Source organism: Rattus norvegicus, chromosome 10 (assembly GCF_021556685.1).
Source record: "Rattus norvegicus strain SHRSP/BbbUtx chromosome 10, alternate assembly SHRSP_T2T, whole genome shotgun sequence".
NCBI lineage: Eukaryota > Metazoa > Chordata > Mammalia > Rodentia > Muridae > Rattus > Rattus norvegicus.
Window position 1 is genome coordinate 99,029,206 of NC_141543.1, and position 18,032 is coordinate 99,047,237.

The 18,032-nt window shown below is 50.6% G+C and overlaps 1 protein-coding gene and 1 long non-coding RNA gene across 2 annotated transcripts in view; one reads left to right on the top strand and one right to left on the bottom strand.

Moving 5' to 3' along the window:
• Nucleotides 1–18,032, bottom strand: part of Cacng4 (calcium voltage-gated channel auxiliary subunit gamma 4) — a 62,053-nt gene that overhangs the window by 33,109 nt on the left and 10,912 nt on the right. The window lies entirely within an intron of this gene.
• LOC108352150 (uncharacterized) lies at nucleotides 2,190–13,423 on the top strand. The gene is made up of 3 exons (XR_015632198.1): nucleotides 2,190–2,351; nucleotides 4,297–4,508; nucleotides 12,079–13,423. It is a non-coding gene; the product is annotated as an uncharacterized LOC108352150 (long non-coding RNA).

Consider the following 18,032-nt stretch of genomic DNA (forward strand, 5'->3'; position numbering starts at 1 on the left):
ATCAGATGAGTAGGTGTGCGTGCGTGCGTGTGCGTGCGTGTGTGTGTGTGTGTGTGTGTGCGCGCGCGCGCGCATGCACACACGTGTTCATGGGTGCACATGTCTGCTCAAACATGTTGAGGCTGGAGGTCAACCTTGGGTTTCATTCCTTAAGAACATCACTTTGCTTTTGAGAGGCAGTGTCTCTCACTGGGCAATTAGGCCTGCTGATTTGGTTAGGCTAATGGGCCAGTGACACATAGGCCTGTCTCCATCTCCCCAGCTCTGGGATCACAAGCGCATGCCATCATGCCTGGCTTTTAACATGCTCTGGACACGGAACCCAGGTCCCTATGCTTCTACACTAAATACTTATTTGACCGAGCTATGCCACCAACCTACATTTTAACTGATTTCAACGTCAAAGTGAGATAACCACCATTAAGCAGGCTGGATAGATCGCTCCAAGAACACAGAAACGCCAGGGATCTCTCTGCATCCTGTTTTCGACACGTCTCGCCCCCAGTCCCTGCGGTCTGGCTGTTTGTGGAGTGATACAGGTCAACCCAAGATGGCGGCAAACTGCAGGTGGATCCCAAGACTAAAACCCTGCCGGTCCTTCTGTTCTGCCCCTTTTCATGCTCCTTTTGCTTGGCTGGAACTCAAAAGCCAGACTCCTCAGGCATGGCGAGAGGCCACCTTGTGACCGCAACGCTTTCATTATTCATTAAGCCATCTTCCCTCCTGCTTGAAATCCGGGTTTAGCCACATGGTCTACGCATCTTCAGTTCTCTCGCAGCCCTCCCCGGGTCACGGACAGAAGGCAGCGCTTCAGACATCAGCTGCAAAAATGCAGTTTGCCAAGGTGCTGCAAAGCAGGTCAGCGGCCCGGGCGCTGTGGCCGGGAGCCAGCTCCGTGTCCACTGAAGCCTGAATATTTTACACCTAGTGACTCTGAGTTACAGGATTTAAGAGTTTCAGACACCAGATTAAACTTGATTTGAAAGTGGCCCTGGAGGACATTTGTTAAAGAAAAATAAAGATGCTAGATGCTAGATGGAGTCTAACGTCCTCTGCATGGTGGCTCGGTCTACGTACAGTCTAAGGCTGTGTGCTTCTGGAAATGTCCAGGTGCCAGCTCCTGCCTTCTCTACCTTACCTCAGAGATGTTGGCAACCGGCCCCTCCCCTGACACCTTCTTTTTAGGTGTCTGTGTGTGGCGTGCGTGCAAGTTCTCATAGGTGGGTACATGTGTGTGCACATGCACATGGAAGCCAGAGGTCGAGACCAAGAGTCTTAATCGCTCTGTCATCTAGTTCATCAAGGCAGGGTCTCTCAGTCAAACCCAGAGCTCACCAATGAGACTAGCTGGCTAGCTCCAGGGATTCCGTCTCAGCTGGTAGAGACTGAAATTACAAACGGGCTGCATGTCCACCTGGCATTTGCTTGTGCAACAAGTACTTTTGCCCCTGAGCCATGTCCCCAAGCAACGGCACTCCGAACTGCCAAGTTTGTACTGTCAAAATGATCTGCTGACTTGTACCAATGGATCCAATAAATCTGGGAGATGAGTGTTATTGTTCCATTTCACAGAGGAGTCAACCGAGGCTCCAGAATGATTAAAATGAACAGGCACAGAGAGCTGGGGGAGTCAGACTGCTTATACTTGGCTCCAAAGTTCATGCTGCGTTCTCGCATGGCACCCAGCTTGTGGTCACTGATGGCCCTTAGAGGGCCTCTTGGAGACCAATTCAGTCCGGCTGAGGCTGTCCATGGTAACTGGGTAACCTCTTGCCCAGACGCCATTCTTCACTGTCCTGTTTTGAGCAGTCGGGATAGCAGGATCTCCTTGAGGTGGTGGGTTCCCTGCACACAGCTCCAATGGGACTCCTGAGTCCGCAGACTGAGGAGCAAGCCCTGGTTACTTGTAACCCCACCACTCCAATGCTTTTGTCTCTGAGGGGCGGGGGGTGGGGTGGGCTGACTTCTCATGCACGGGATGAACAGTGGGCTCTGGTTAGCCCAGCACGGCGGGCTCAGGCAAATGAATAGCCGCAGGTGGGGGGTGCTGCCTTTCACCCCCATACGTAGGATCTCGACTTTGGGAAGGTGCGGCCCACGGTGGCAGCCGCAGCAGCAGAGGCAGGGCTGGCACAGCTGAAGAGGAGGAGCTGGAAGCTGGGTCTTGCCTGCCCAGCCTCTTAGAGGCCAGGCCTCCAGCTGGGCCCTAATTCGCAAGGCTGCTGCCAGCACTCATTCATAAATGATGAAAAAGCTCTCAGCAAATGCCGAGCCATGCATCAGGCCCCAAGGCCCCTGCTGGGGACCTGAGCACTGAGCAGACTGAGTCCCCAAGCGGCACTCCCGGACTGGTGAGTACCCTGCCCTGTTTCAACTCTGAGGTCCACTACAGCCAGTGTCACCCTGGACAAGTGAGCAGGGCTGACTGCTGACATTCTGCTGTTTGTGGAGATGGGGATGGGTCCACTCGGGGCTTCCCTCTGGGACCTCAGAACAGCAAGCTTTGGCGGTTTCTCCTTGCTGACAGGGCGTATGACAGCTGGCGTTGGAAAGGGCAGCCAGAGGAACATGTTTTCTGATAGTCTGGGGAGGTGGAGACCAGAGGAAGGCAAGGAAGCAAACGCTGATGGCCCTTATTGCAGGAGCAGGCTTGGCCTTTGGCATTAAAGCCAGCTCCATCTGGTCCCCAACCTCACTTCTGGAAACCCAATTTGCTTAAGCCCTAGAAGCCTACTGTCCCCATCCTAAGAGGGAGAAAGCAGCCACACCCAGAGTTGAGCATTTCCACAATGAGCCTCCATATCTCCTTTCCTAATGTGCCCCACAGAACATCCCTACTCTCATGGGAAGCCCTTCTTGGGTGATGTGTTCATTTACAGTCTAGCCAAGGGCAGAACAAGATTTTACTGGGCCCTTAAGTTCGTGTAACTGGACAGGTCCTTTTATAAGAAAGCAAAACAAAGGCACCCAATAAACGCTGAACTACACTAGGCCTTGGTGGAGCTGGGGCTGCCTCTGCAGCCGTTGAGGTTACCACTGGGTGGGCCTCGGGCCACAGGACCGATGCTGTATGCAGAAGCAGCAGCAGGAACACAGCAGCCCTCCCTCCCTGCTCAGGAAGCCCCTCACCTGGTGGGAGGGCTCTGAATCAGGGTCTGGGGAACTTTTAAGACTTACAGGTTCCTGCCTGACACTCCCTATATCCCCTTCCCACGCCCACCTCCCTGCCACTACCACCTAATCCAACCCAGGCAGGACCCCTCCAGCTATGTAAACACAGCTTTCTCTGTCTGAGAAATGTGGGCAGAGTGGGGGGTACTTTGAATGCTACTGGGAAAAGGAGTTTTTAAAAGATTCATTTTTAATTTGAAGTAAGTGTGTGTGTGTGTGTGTGTGAGAGAGAGAGAGAGAGAGAGAGGGAGGGAGGGAGGGAGAGAGAGAGAGAGAGAGAGAGAGAGAGAGAGAGAGAGAAAGAGAGAGAATGTGAATACTGGCACCCTTGGAGGTCTGAAGCATTGGATTCCTCTGGAGCTGCAGTTATAGGCAGTCGTGAACCACCTAATAAGGGTGTTGGGAATTGAACTCCAGGTCTCTGTAAGAGCAGAGCAGTTCGTGCGTCTTAAGCCCTGAGCCATCTCTTCAGCCCTCTGAAAGTTTTTTTATTGCTACATGCTGGGTACCTGGGAATGCCCAGGGTTAGACTGAGTAAATGACAGACGGATGGATGGGTGGTAGATGAGAGATTGTCAGCCATAGACTCTGCTTGTCTTACACTTTACTGCTTCACATGGGAACTCTTTGATGGACCAAATGCGGGGTTCCAGGAGATTACTACAGATAGCCCTTTGTAGCTGAGGATTAACAACTGGAAAATAGGGGTTGGGGATTTAGCTCAGTGGTAGAGCGCTTGCCTAGCAAGCACAAGGCCCTGGGTTCTGTCCCCAGCTCCAAAAAAAAAAAAAAAAAAAAAAAAGAAAAAGAAAAAAAAAACAACTGGAAAATACATTAATTACATTATATGTAGAATATGTGTATAGATGGTTTTATTACTCCCTAAACACTACAGCAGAACAGTGATTTATATGGCATGTATTACGTATTGTCAGTCCTCCAAAGATGACTGGAAGTACTCAGGAGAATGTGTGAAGGTTATACGCAAACATCGCCACTTTATACAAAGGGTCTGAGTATTCTCAGGTGTCTGGAGGGGTCTGGAACAACCCTTATGGGTAACAAGGGTCTACAGAATAATGGAGAATGATGACCACAAGACTCCCTGGCCTATTTCCTTTCCAGATCCATCTGGTGCATTCATCCACCCAGCAGACATTCGCTTAGGCCACGGACTTGGATGCTCTGGAATCGTGAGTGGAGGCCGCTGTCCCTGACCTCTAGGAACCATAAGCAGAAATCCGGTGATATGGCACGGTACCCAAGTCTAGGCTCTGACTCGGAACTCGGAGAGCAGAGAGAAGAAGTGTCACCATAGCTAGGGATGGAGGTCACCTGTAAGTTACATTCTGATGCATGCTTGGAATGGGTGGGCAATTGCTCCCCTGAAAGAGTTCATTCCAGCAGGCAAGATGGCAGTATGGCTGAAAAGTAGACAAGGATTTCAAACCACAATTCTACTTTGAAATGGGAAAGCAAGCTCAGCCTTTGGGCCTGTTACTTCCTTTAGATCTTTTGCTTCCATGTCCTGCGTACTTGGATATCATGCCGGGAGATTTACATAGCCTCTGGCCATCATCTGCTAGAGACCTTGGACATAGTGCCCTGAGACGAACACGGTCTCTTGCCATCAGCTAGAGTTGACTTAGTTGATTACTAGCAAGAACACTAGGTGTATAATTGGCAGTTGACAGTTTGTATCCTGGGCTCATTGTTGGGGAATGAGTGGGGGGGAATTATTTCTTCTCTGGATGGGTTTTCACCAGGAAGGGGAAGCCTCTCCAGGCTGGGATCCTTACCCATGTGATCAGGGGACACTGAGAGTCCAACAGCAGCTTCTCCTGAGGGTCTGAACCAATATAATAGACAAACACAGAGTCACACAGAAGCAAAGCTGGTATCCTACGCCCCTGGATTCAGCACCAGGAAGCGGCCAGGAGAGAGGGTCACCTCCTCTGGGCTCTGGATTCTGAGAAGAGGAATGCCATTCCATCACATGGGAACAAGTGCTTCTAGACTGGGAATCTCAACTCATCTTCTCTTTCTCCAAGCAAAGCTACCGTGGTTCCCAACATTGGGAGAAGCAGAGGGATGTTGAAAATTATATGATTTTTTTTTTAGGTGAATCCCACCCAAAACCAGACTGAAATCTCACAGGCTTTCAGGTCCCGGGACCTGGTGTCTTTTGGGTCGAGCCGATGTTTGGTAAGATCTGTTTGCACAGGGGAGAGGGGAAGCCATCATCACTGAGCACCTAGCAACTGCCTGGGTTTGTGGTTGAGCTGATCTAATCCTCACAATAGCCCTTTAAGTCAGTGTTATCACCTTCCCTTTATAAAGCCGGATACTCAGATTTAAGGAGTGCTGAGGCAAATTCCCCAAGATCATGCTCCTAATCAGGAACAAAGGCAAAAGTCAAAGTCAAGTGCACCTGACTGGAAGTCATCCTTTGTAATAAAACCCCTCCGTCTGTGGCAGGCAAATCCTAAGGAGGCCCCGAGATATCTCTGGGAGGGTAGGTGGAGTCTGGGAATGTGCTGATGGGATCATCTGATAGAGACTGCCTGTGCAGGCTGGAGAAGCAGCAGCCATGGATATATGTCCCCTCAGCTCCCAGCCTGGAAGCAAGGAAAGGGCTCTGCTTTTGTGAACTGTCAGTGGGGTCACAGGGCAAGCCACCATGGGCAGCTTCAAGGCTCCTGGCTAATGGAGAGTGGGTTGGCAGGCCTCCAACAGACAACCACAACTGACTCTTTTCTGTCAGCAACCAGAGGACAGAATGTATCCCATCCCACACCTCATCTGTATGCTCGGGACACTTGAGCAGAGGGCCTACAGAACATGTCCCCATTCCCAAGCCAAGGTAACAGGGAGTCCATGTCTGAGCTCTTTGAAGCCACTGAGATTTTCGTGATGAGTTGTAGAAGTATTTTTTTTAAAAAAAAAACTGAATATATGCCTCACAGAAAGAGTTCATCTTGCCTTTGGGAGCTCAAAGCAGCCTTGAAAGGAGCTGTAGTCCCAGGGAGAAGGTCATGTCACCTTTGGGAAACTGTTTCCTCTAAGACTAAGTTGAGGCTAAGTGACAACTGAAATGGGCCCCTGGTTAAGATTTATATCACAGGGTTGGCTGTGGGGAGCAATGGATGGATCATAGTAATGTGCATTCTTAGACTCCACAGTGAACTGTGTGTGTGCATGCGTGTGCGTGTGTGTGTGTGTGTGTGTGTGTGTGTGTGTGTGTGTGTGCGCGCGTCCATGTCCATGTGTGTACGAGCACCCTCATATATACAGGCCCAGGAGCAATGCTGGGCGTTGTTCAATTGCTGTCCACTTACTTCATTTTGGAGACAGGGTCTCTTACTAGCTTAGAACCCCCCAAGTAGACTAACCCCAGGATCCACCTGCCTTCACTCCTCACCCTGGGGTTATAAGCACGAGTCACTATGCCTGGCTGTTAGTTTTGCTTCTTTTTTATTTATTTATTTCAAAAAGATGGGTTCTGGGGATTGAACTCAGGTCCTTGTGCATTCAAGACAAGTATTTTCTGGGCTATCCCCCTAGGCCTTCCACAGTGAATTACCAAGGCTCAGTGGTAAACCAGACTGTGCATGCTGTATTCTCTTAGAGAGCAATACACAGCGGTGTTCAGGAGTCTGCTGGTTCTGGCAGTCGAATGTGAAGCTGAATTCATCTTGAGTTCACTTCCTGGGGGCTGCTAGCATGAAGTCCCACACCCTGGGAGGGTGGCTTCAAACAGCTGGCTTTACTCTCTCTTGTACCTGGGAACCTTCAGGTATGGACTGGGCCATGCTCTCTGGTTCCAAGAGAGAGCCTGGCCTATGCCCTCTCCTCTTCCTCTCTCCCCTGTTCTCATAGGCACCCAGGATATTGGATTCTGGCCACCTTAGCAGAGCACGACCTTAACTTGGTAACATTTGGTTCTAAAGACCTTCTCTGGTTCTCTATCATTACGGGGGACAATACAGTCTACAACCCACCCCCCAAATCTACATATGATGTGACTAAAAGGCATTGGGAACGCCCTCTTCCCACCTACCCCTCCTGCCCCTTTCAGACGATATTATTTTAGATACCTCTGCCAATATTTTCTGGAACTTTCTGGCCCCTGATGTCTCATATTCCTCACTGGCTTCTGGAGCACAATGGATACCAGGAGACACAGGGAAAACGAATGATCAAGGGAAATGGAGCAGGTGAGGTGGGGCAGAGGTGTGAGTGTGTGGGGAGACAGGGTGACAGCTACGGCAGGTAACACCGTTGGTGCCCAGGTTAGATTTCTAAGCAAAATAAAGAAAGCTGTCTTATAGGTTCAAAGAAAACACTGGCACTGTAGATAAGCAGGGACCCCTCCTCTTCCCCACCTCCTCTGGCTTCTCTCTCGTGAGCGTCTGGTGTGGAGGAGGAAGATTCTTCTGCAGGGTGCCTCACACAACCAGAATGGCCAGGTCACCACGGGGTAACCTGAGAGGACGAAGCAGAGTCTCGACACCCACGCCCCAGCCTGGGGTGTTCCGTTACCCGACCTGAGTGTGGGTAACAGGATCCAGGCAAACAAGAGCTTCAGGTACCAATTGAGGGTCTCCTGTGCTCCCCGGTGAGCACAAACAGGGAGTCATCTAGCCAGGTTGGGGACTGTCAGGATATGCAGTGTCATGTGTTACAAAAAGGATGTGCAGGTGTGAGATGTCTGCGCGTGTGTGCATACTGCAATCGCTTTCCGCCCTGGGAGGACCTAGGTGGTCCGCACACACCGGGACCTTGTGTGATCTGAGTCATGCCACCACACATGAACTGGCACCAAGACCAACAGGAAACACTGCTCACCCATCACCTGTCTACAGAGATTCCTTGCACTCCAAGGAACCATACTTCCCAGCTTCCCTTGCCTCTGGTTCCTCAGCAGGCTTGGCCAAAGGGAAGCTCTATCTGGTGTTTATAACAGGAGCCAGCCATCGGTCCTTAGTTATAGCAACACTGGCTGCAGGGTGCAGGAGGCTCTACTCCGACCTCCCTGCCTGGCATCACGGTTTTGAAGTTACCTATAGAGTAGCCTGGGTCATTATTGTGCTTTGGCTTCTCCAGGGACCAGAACCAGGGTGCTGACAGACAGAGGTCTCCAGTCAGTAGAGACCATGCTGCTTCAAGCAGCACTGTGGGGAGGAGGCGTGAGCAGGGTAGGGAGGAGCACCAGTTCCTCCTGGAAGTGGAGTAGGCAAGGCTTCTGAGAAGCGCCAGACCTTCCCATGTTTCAGCTGTGGGCTCCTGCAGGGAGCTACTACCTCATGTCCTTCTGTCACTGACCCAGAGTCATCCATCACTCTCATCCTGGATCTAGAGGGCAACAACCTTCCTGGACTGTGGCTAGAGAGACAACTCTGGAACCGGACTCCTTAGGTTCAAATCCCGACCTTAGCCCTGTCTATGAAATGAAGACAAAGTTTTAAGAAATTAGTTAAGGCATGGGAGCCTTGTACAGTCCAGTCCAACTAGAGTGGGGCGGTCGAGCCTGCTTGCCCCTGCACATGGCCTCACTATGACACACCGTCCACTCTGTCGCCCACAGTGTGTTCCCCTAAATTCCCGCATCTAGTCTATTTCCAAGATGAAAAACAGACCGAATGCATGCTTCCTCCCTCACCCTCCTCGGATCCCATTGTGCCTACTCTGAATTCTTCTCACGTGTTCCTAACAATGTCCTGCCCTTGTGCCTTGTTCCTCCCATTCCTCATTGCCCGGAGGCTGTGAGCACTCAGCCTCACGATGTTTCACCCAGCACCTTTCAGCTGGGAGGGCAGGCATAGGCTCCTCACAGGCGAGGACAGGGTCGTTAGCTTCGTCCTCTGCCTCCTCCAGTGCTCCTGCACCCAGCCTGCTGTCTGCTCATTTCTAAGGCAATCCATGGCTCCTCTTCACACCTACCCAGAGACTCCTCAATGCCCAGGGTTGAAGTTGGCTGCGATGCCTAGAGCGTCCTCCCTCCGTGCCTCCGCACCCACCTTCTGTCCTGAGCCCTCTTTTTCCTGTCCTCCCTCACCACCCGACAAACTCATGGTTAACTCCCCAGCCTAGCTCACACAGGTGTCCACAATTCCTCAGAGGCCTCCCCTCTCGCTGAAGCTCCTGTGTGCACAGGGCCGCATGTTTGTGTATAAAACGGCTGTGTGTAAAACCGTGATGGCTGCCTGTCTGTCTGTCTCTCTCTCTCCACACTGGATGCTCAGACTCTTTGAGGAACAGGCCAGCATTTTAGGAGTCACAGAGAACTCCATTAAGAGTCAGCAGATGAACAAGGAGTGCGCACTGTGTGAATGAATGAAGACGGGCTATCTCTGTGTGGCCCTTTCTCCCGCCTGAGGGAATCCTGCCCATTCTGTAAAGGGACAGAGGCAGGACCACTTCCTCCGAGAAGCCCTTCCTGATTTCTCCCCAGGCAGACAGAGACTAAGTCATTCCAGACTTGAGACATAAGGCATTTCTCCTGACCGAGGGTTCCAGCATATCCTCCTTCACTTAGGAGCCCCTCAAGGGCAGGCTTCATGCTAAGCCTGCTAGAGTGGCTGGAAGGGTCCTGTTGGAACTCAGGTTAAGGCATGCCTGGGTTAATCCAAGTCCAATTCTCCTCCTGCCGTGTTACCTTGTGAGGCTGACAGGACCTCATGGAGTTTATGAGGATAACGTGAGAGCAACAGGTTCCAAGGCCTGAACCTGGGGAGGGCCATGTCATTCTAGACAGCTCTACACCACAGAATTTGCTGACAAAGTCCCTTTTCTTCCAGCATCCCCAAAAGGCACTTGTGAAACAACTACTGAATGAGTGAATGAGTGAATGAATGAATGAATGAATGAATGAGTGAATGAATGAACGCACAAATCCGTGAGTCCCCAGAACTTAGCAAGGGCTAGGTACCTGCGTCTCCAACGAGCTGAGTATATCAGATTCAAACAACAACAATCAGAAGCCCTAAGTTAGGAATTGTTGGGGGGCATCTGAGGGTTGGAGCAGGCCACCTGGGGCGCCTTTGTTAACTCCACATTCTATTTTCCTTGTGGGTAACTTTTCTTGAAGCTAACACACAGAGCACACTCCTGAGAGAGGAGTTAGATGGGCAAGCTTCCTCACCCTTGTAACAACCACGCAGGTGATGACGGAACATGTCCCCTGCCTGGCAGGCTCCCTTTGTCTCCCGTCCATCAGTGCCCCCAGAGAAGCCATTTTGCTAGCCATTTTGCCTAGACAGTCTTGCCGCTGTTCAACATGATCTGAGCGGAAGCCTGCAGGATGATCACAGTTTTCCCACCTGTTGTGTGCTAGCTAGCCAGGAGTCAGTAGGTGAGTGCCGTCGTTGGGATCTGGGTGTGGACTTGGGGTGGCATCCCCTGTGAGACCTTCCCTGGAGGTTTGATGTGTGTGGGGAGTGTCTTCTCAGAGAGCTGTCTTAGCAGACTGCCCCCTGTCTCACTGAAAGCACATCATCCTCAGAGCTGCCCTGTCTTACAGTAGCCTCCATCCTCTGAGTCACATCTGAACCCAGCATCGTTGGTCACAGAGCTCTACCCTCCTCCCCGTCTCCCTCTTCCTCCTCCTCTTCCTCCTCCTCCATGAAGCCTTCCATGCTCACCTGGCCCACAGCCAGTGTGTAACAACCCCTGGGATGCCCCTGCTGGGTGGGCCCTGCTTGCACACCACACCCAGCCTCTCCCTGTAGCATTAATTGCTTGCATGGTGACCCGCCCCCACCTCCTGGGGGGGTGTCACTGTAGGTTCTCTGGGATATTCACAGGGCGCAGAGACAATTTGATCCCCCTCTCTTTATTACTGTGTAGCATTGCATGGTAGCTTTTAGCATGGGGCTGAGAAAGAATTCAGACCAGGCTTCGGAGTCAGAGACCTGGCTGTCAGAACCCACTGTGTCTTGGGCAGTCATAGGGCATGCCACTGTGGAATGCCTGTGTGTTAGTAGCAGTAGGCCATAGCCAGTACTGTAACTGAATGGTAGCTGGGGTAAAGGAGGAAACCCTGAGGCAACTGATTGTTATTAGAGCCCCAAATTCACTAGGCTGCTGCCTTTGCAGCCTTAAGCAAGTGTCTGGACTTCCCGTTCCCTCGGTTTCTCCATCTATGGGAAGTAGCAATTGTTGCTGCCTCGGAGGGAGGCTGAGGATTAAGCAGGCTAATGTCTATTAATGTGTATAAACCACTCAAGGCAGCTGCTGGCGCACAGGAAGGACCATTGCAACTACTAGCTCTCCTTCTGTCCACAATCCACCTGATTACCTGGTAGTTAATTCAATAATTAATTAAACACCGTTAAATCCTGGCTGTTAAGAGGAGGGACGGGATAACGAAAGGGAAGCACACGGAGCAGGAGATAATAGATACTGTGCTTGGTCCGCAGAGAGCACTTGAGAGCCGTTGTAATTATGATAAAGAGAAAGGTGATCAGCAGGGGGCGGGGCAGATGAGCTGCCCGTGTTGGAGGAGAAAGCACACACCGTGGGGACTGGATGGGGCTAGCCTGGGCTTCTCCCTGCTTGCTCCACTTCTAAAAGGGAAGAAGGTCTCCTGAAGGTCTGGACCCATCTTGTCAGTGCCTGGAACCAACTAATATTTTATAACGTGTTGATTTTAAGCCAGATATGGGCAAGCAACATATACATGTGTGTATATGTATATGAAATATACAACCATATATGAAATATATATGCAAGCATCTATAATCTATAATGCAGCCACATATAATATATATATATATATAATGCAAAACCAAAACTCCAGGTAAACCTCCTTTCCGTTCCTCTAGGGGTGGGCAGACTCAGGAGAAGTAAGCACTTCCAAGAATCTGAAGGGCCTTGAAGGGTCACAGATGAGGGTTTTGTTTTCAGGTTCCAGGAAACATCGAAGAAGAAAAAAAGAAGTGACGTCACTGCTGGAGGGCTGGCCATTCTGATCCGACTCGAGAATAACTTTTCCGGGTCAAGAGCTCGAACGAGAGCTGGGGAGCGCTGGGCTCTCACAGCACTGCACCTGCTGCTGTGTTCACCTTTGTCCTAATGGAGACCCCTGCGAACGGGAAGCAGCGTGGTGGCCCGGCCATCAGGATGGGCAAGGAGCTTAGACATCTGCAGTAAGTGGCATTTAAAGGGTCAAGTGACTGTGACTCGAAGAGAAAGAGGTCATGTTGTCACCAGCATGACAGGACACCTGGGAAGCTGCCTTTCCTGCCAGGCACCCGCTATGCAGATTTTCCCAAACTTTACACAAATGGAATTAGTGCTGGGAAATTATTTTTGGAGAGAGTACCCTTTGTCTAAACGAGTTTGAAGATCTGTGGAACAATGAAGCAGTTTAAACTTGTCACAGGGGAAGAATGCCAGGGGCTAGGGGCACGCAACAGACCAAAGCTGCTTCTGTCTAACTGGCACTAGATTTCCGTTTTTATGAAACGTGGTCAGCCTGGCTGCCCTCTTGGGAGTCTCTCAGGATCCCAGGGCCCTCTCTGGGGTACTCAGCTTTACCTACGTGATAGAAGTTCCTAAGAGCCCACACCCACATTCCGTTTCCCCCTCAATTACTTTGTGGCACTTTTTACTGGAGGAGATAGCTCTCTAGGATGAAAACCCAGTCCGTAAACTGCAACGTATGGGAAACAAAAGATCCAGCTACAGGCAGCTCTTGAAAGCTTTGATCCAGGAATCAATTTGGTTACAAGTCAGGGGTGGCCAGTCCTTAAACCCTGGCCAGAAGCCATGGGCGTGGTGCCCAGATACATTTAAGAATAAAGAGTTGAAACACGGGACTGGAGAGGTGGCTCAGTGGTTAAGAGCACTGACTGCCCTTCCAGAGGTCCGGAGTTCAAATCCCAGCAACCACATGATGGCTCACAACCATCTGTAATGAGATCCGATGCCCTGCTCTGGTGTGTCAGAAGACAGCGACAGTGTACTCACATACATTAAATAAATAAATTAAAAAAAAAAAAAGAGTCGAAACACCATCAGTGGGGAACGAGTGCAAGTATCCATTCATCTGTCTGGAGACGAGCCCGGTGGTTTCCTTTGATTTCATAAGCATGAGGTTTATACCACCACCTTCAATATAATAGAAAATTTGGAAACCATAGGAGATAAGATAAATCACTCCTGCTTACCATGACTACTGCATTAACAGTTTGGTGAATTTCCTTCCAATATTTTCCCCGGCCTAATAAAACAGCCATCACCACAGTCACATCTACTCTGCACCAGATGATAAAAGGTCCCACAACTGTGGGTTTTTCACTCACTCGATTTGTATTTAATAGAATTCTCTCTGTGTTTAAGAACCCTCCTAATCATGGCAGAGTTAAAATAATACTTTTCTTTTTTTCTAAATCTAGGAAACGCTTCAAGAACTTTAAAAAAGCTGGTCTCCCACTGGAAGCTTGCATGATTTAAATGTGGCCGGCCAGAAAGGGAAGAGGAGAAATTATTAGAATGAAAAATGGAAAAGAAAGAGGGGAGATAGACAGGAAGAGAGGGGGAGAAGCTGGCGTTTGTGAAAGCAGGGTCTGTGTTGTGGAGATGGCTCAGTGGGTGAAGTTACTTCCCACGCAAGCGCCAGGACCTGAGCCTGAGCCGCAGCGCCCACACAAAGGCCAGGAGAGGTGGTAAGAGACAGGCAGTTGCCTGGGGTTCTCTGGCCTTGCTGAGCTGGTAAGCTTTAGGTTCAGTGAGAGACTCTTGACTCAAAAGCAAGGTGGAGCGAGACCAAGAGAGACACCTAACAGTGAACCCGTCTTTCTCTACAAATCCACGCACACACGCACACACGCATACACATGGGAGTGGTGACAGAGACAAAGGGGAACACACACACACACACACACACACACACACACACACACACACACACACACACACACACACACACAGAAAGGAGGACCCCAGTGGTGGCCAGGTATGTGAATGGTGGGGATAGTATAGCTATGCTGAGCATGGTGGCCACCCAAAAAAGAATGGTTAGGACATATCAAAAATAGTCACTCCAAGGAAGAGGCCAGAGGGCAGCAGCCTCAGGGCCTCAGGCTACAGGTTATAAGTGATCACCGGAGTGGGAGAGGAGAGCCCTTCTGAATGGGTAAGCCAGTGGGACCTCTCAGCCACCAGGCATCTGGCCTGGACTCACGGTCTGGAATCCTTGAGCTCCTTAGACTCAAAGACAACAAAAGCCATTTTTCATGCAAGAGGAGTCAGCCATCAGGAGGAATCAGAGCCCCTTTTGTATGACAAGCCAAATTGCTGAAGCGAGAAAATGTCTCAGGCGAGGGCTCAGATGCGAGCCGGGGACGGCGTGCTCGCCTGGGGAACCCTTGCTGTCAATGTGCACTTGTTATCGGAGCTTTTCAGAGCGAGGCCCGGAAGCAGTGCTGGGTAGCCTCACCCCACACCCACAGCATCTTAATGAGGAGTTGGTGGCATGGCCTTGGCTTGGCTGTGCAGCCCCTGGATGGGAGCCTGAGTGTCCTGAGATGTCCTGAGAGAGTCTTGGTGGTAGGGGGCATCCCCCCCAGTGCTTTTCCTTGCCCATGCTTTGGGGTATGGATTAGGAGGGAGGTGTGCACAGGCCCTGGATTAAACACTAATCCCATGCTCATCCTGGCTCTGTTATGCCATCTCCAGGTGCTGGGCGGTCTTTATGACATCAAATAAGATGCTGATGGTACAGGGCTACAGTTCCAGCCCCAAGCCAAGCAGGTGCCTATCTCTTCTTCGCTTCTGCTGAGACTGCCACCAACCCATTTTACAATCAAAGCGACTGAGTCTCAGAGAAGGTGGACTGACTGTCTTAGGGTTCCTGAAGGAGGAGGCAGTCTGGACTCCAATCCTGACTCACTCAAGTCTGGCTCTGTCTCACTCCCCTGCCTACTCTCTGCAATGCAATTCCAAGAATACTGTTTAGTTCAGGCCTGCTTTATGACAGGCTCTCCCCACACCCCATCTTGTGAAATGCCTCTCCTTGTTGTAGGTGTCTCTCTAGAACCAGAGGGGAAGGATTTGCACTTTTTAGGTCCACTGCGCCTAGCTCAAAGCTAGGTATTCACGAGGGCCCTGCAAATGCCTCGAGGTGGTGATGCTACAGTAACCCAGCCTTTGTCCTTCGAGACAGAGTCTGATCTAGATAGGGGGTGATCCTGGTGGCATCTCTCGGGAAATGGGAAAGCATTGAGTTTTAGCTTCCGTTCCCAGATGTCTTTACCGTGCTGCCATCTCTGAGACCCTCTTCCCTCTAGCACCAGCTTTTCTGTACCCCAAAGTCTTCTTGGAGAAGAACAGGTCGCTCAGGGTCACTGATGGCATTTGCAGGGTCCTCTCGTTCAGAAACGTTTAAGGAGCTGGAGAGATGGCTCAGGAGTGCTTGCCATGAAACCATCAAGACCGAGTTTGGATCTCCACATCCCATCTCCTCAGGTTGGCTGGGCATGGTTGTAATTCCAGCCTTGAAAGGCAGGGGACAAGGATCCACAGAGCAAGCTGGCTAACAGGATTAGCCATATGACGAGGGCTCCAATTAGGGCAGAGACCTTGCCTCCCTCAGTGAATAAGGTGGAACTGACTGAGAATGGGTCCCCAAATCAACCTTTGGGCCTTCACACAATGGTGTGTGTGTGTGTGTGTGTGTGTGTGTGTGTGTGTGTACACTTCCCGAAGACCCTGCCCACCATGAGAAAATGGGGGAGGTCTCCAGCCTCCACCTTGCTCTGTCTTTTGTCGTCCAGGCAGCCCTTGAACTCTCTATGTAGCTGAGGATGACCCTGACCTGATCCTGATCCCTGCCTCTCCTAAGTGCTGGACTTACAGATGTGCTCCCCTATACCTTGTTTATGGGCTGCTAGGAATCAAGCCTAGGGTTTTATGTAGTGTACCAAATGAGTTATGTTCCCAGATCCTGGAGTATGGGTTTTTCCTAGTCATCTTGAGTTCAAATTTCCTAGATGTCTCTCCCTTTCTTGCCCAAACTAGGAAGGCCAACCTTCCAGGATCCTCGTGACATCCTCTGTATTGCAACTTAATACTCACAACAAAAATCTGTCCCTGAGTCTCTCAGCTAGAGTTTTAGTTTAGAAGTTTGATTGCTACCTTAAGCCAAAAGCACAGGGTTAGTTCACATCACCAGGGGGAACTGTTTCTTTCCTTCCTTCCTTCCTTCCTTCCTTCCTTCCTTCCTTCCTTCTATCCATCCATATATCCAATCATCCATACATCTACCTATCCACCCACCCATCCACACCCACCCACCCATCCAATCATCCATCCATCCATCCATCCAATTACCCACTCACCCATCCATCCACACACAGCCATCCATCCATCCATGCATCCCCATCCATCCATCCAACCATCCACCCATCCATCCATCCAATCATCCAACCATCCATCCATCCATCCATCCATCCATCCAACCATCCATCCAATCATCCAACCATCCATCCATCCATCCATCCATCCAACCATCCACCCATCCATCCATCCAATCATCCATCCATCCATCCAACCATCCATCCATCCATCCATCCATCCATCCCCATCCATCCATCCAACCATCCATCCATCCAATCATCCAACCATCCATCCATCCATCCATCCAACCATCCATCCAATCATCCAACCATCCATCCATCCATCCATCCATCCATCCATCCATCCAACCATCCATCCAATCATCCAACCATCCATCCATCCATCCATCCATCCAACCATCCATCCATCCAATCATCCATCCATCCATCCATCCATCCATCCATCCATCCATCCATCCAATCATCCAACCATCCATCCATCCAACCAACCATCCATCCATCCATCCATCCATCCATCCATCCATCCATCCATCCATCTCCTTCCTTCCTTCCTGGCTTCCACATCTCTATCCCCAGGCCATGGCTAGCTCAGTCCCAGGAGAGGAGAGATCTTCAATCAGATACATAGAGAACCTAAGCTCTCCTCTCCCCATAGGCTACTCAGCCTTGGGAAATGGTTCTTCTGTGGGCTTCCTGGACTGAGCCACTGCAAGATTCCTCCTAGCCTCTTACTTCTGTGCCTGTCTCCCAACTTCCACACTTCACATCCAGCCAATCAATCAGGGGGCCTCCTTCAGGCTTTGGAAAACGCCCTTCTTGGACATCCAACACCTACTTGTCTCAGTAGACAAGTGTGGTGGTCTCACAACAGACCACCATTCTGGCTTCGACTCTGGTCAGTTTACCTCGGTGACCTCCCAGCTTCAATCCGTCTGCTCCACAAGAGGGGTGTACCCACAAAACCCACTTGATGGCTGCCTACTACATGTAAGTCATGTAAGTCTAAGCTACCTCTCAAGCTTGGGAGGTGACACAGTGACTAAAATTTTAAAACATATTTACGTGTGTGTGTGTGTGTGGGTGTGTGTGTGTGTGTGTGTGTTGCTGTCTATTTCAAGGCACGATTGTGGTAGTCAGATGGCAACTCAAGGGAGTTGGTCCTGCCCTCACCTCGTGGGACCCAGGTATTAGACTCAGGCCACAGTGCTTGGCTTTAGGTACCTTTATCCACTGAGGTATTTCACTGGCCTAAGACTCAGTGACTCCTACTAAACTATCACCTTATGCCGCTCCCAGGCTTCTGGCTGCATCTCCAGCACAGCATGCTCTCCTGTGAGACAGTGATACCACGTATGGGCAGAGTCTTTGGGGACCTTTGGGTAGCATCCTATTTGACCTTTGTGACTGTTGTGTGACTGTCTAGCATCCATACACCCATTATTTACAGAGGAGAAAAACAGAGGCTCGGAGAAACAACGGAACGTGTCCAAGCAGGAAATA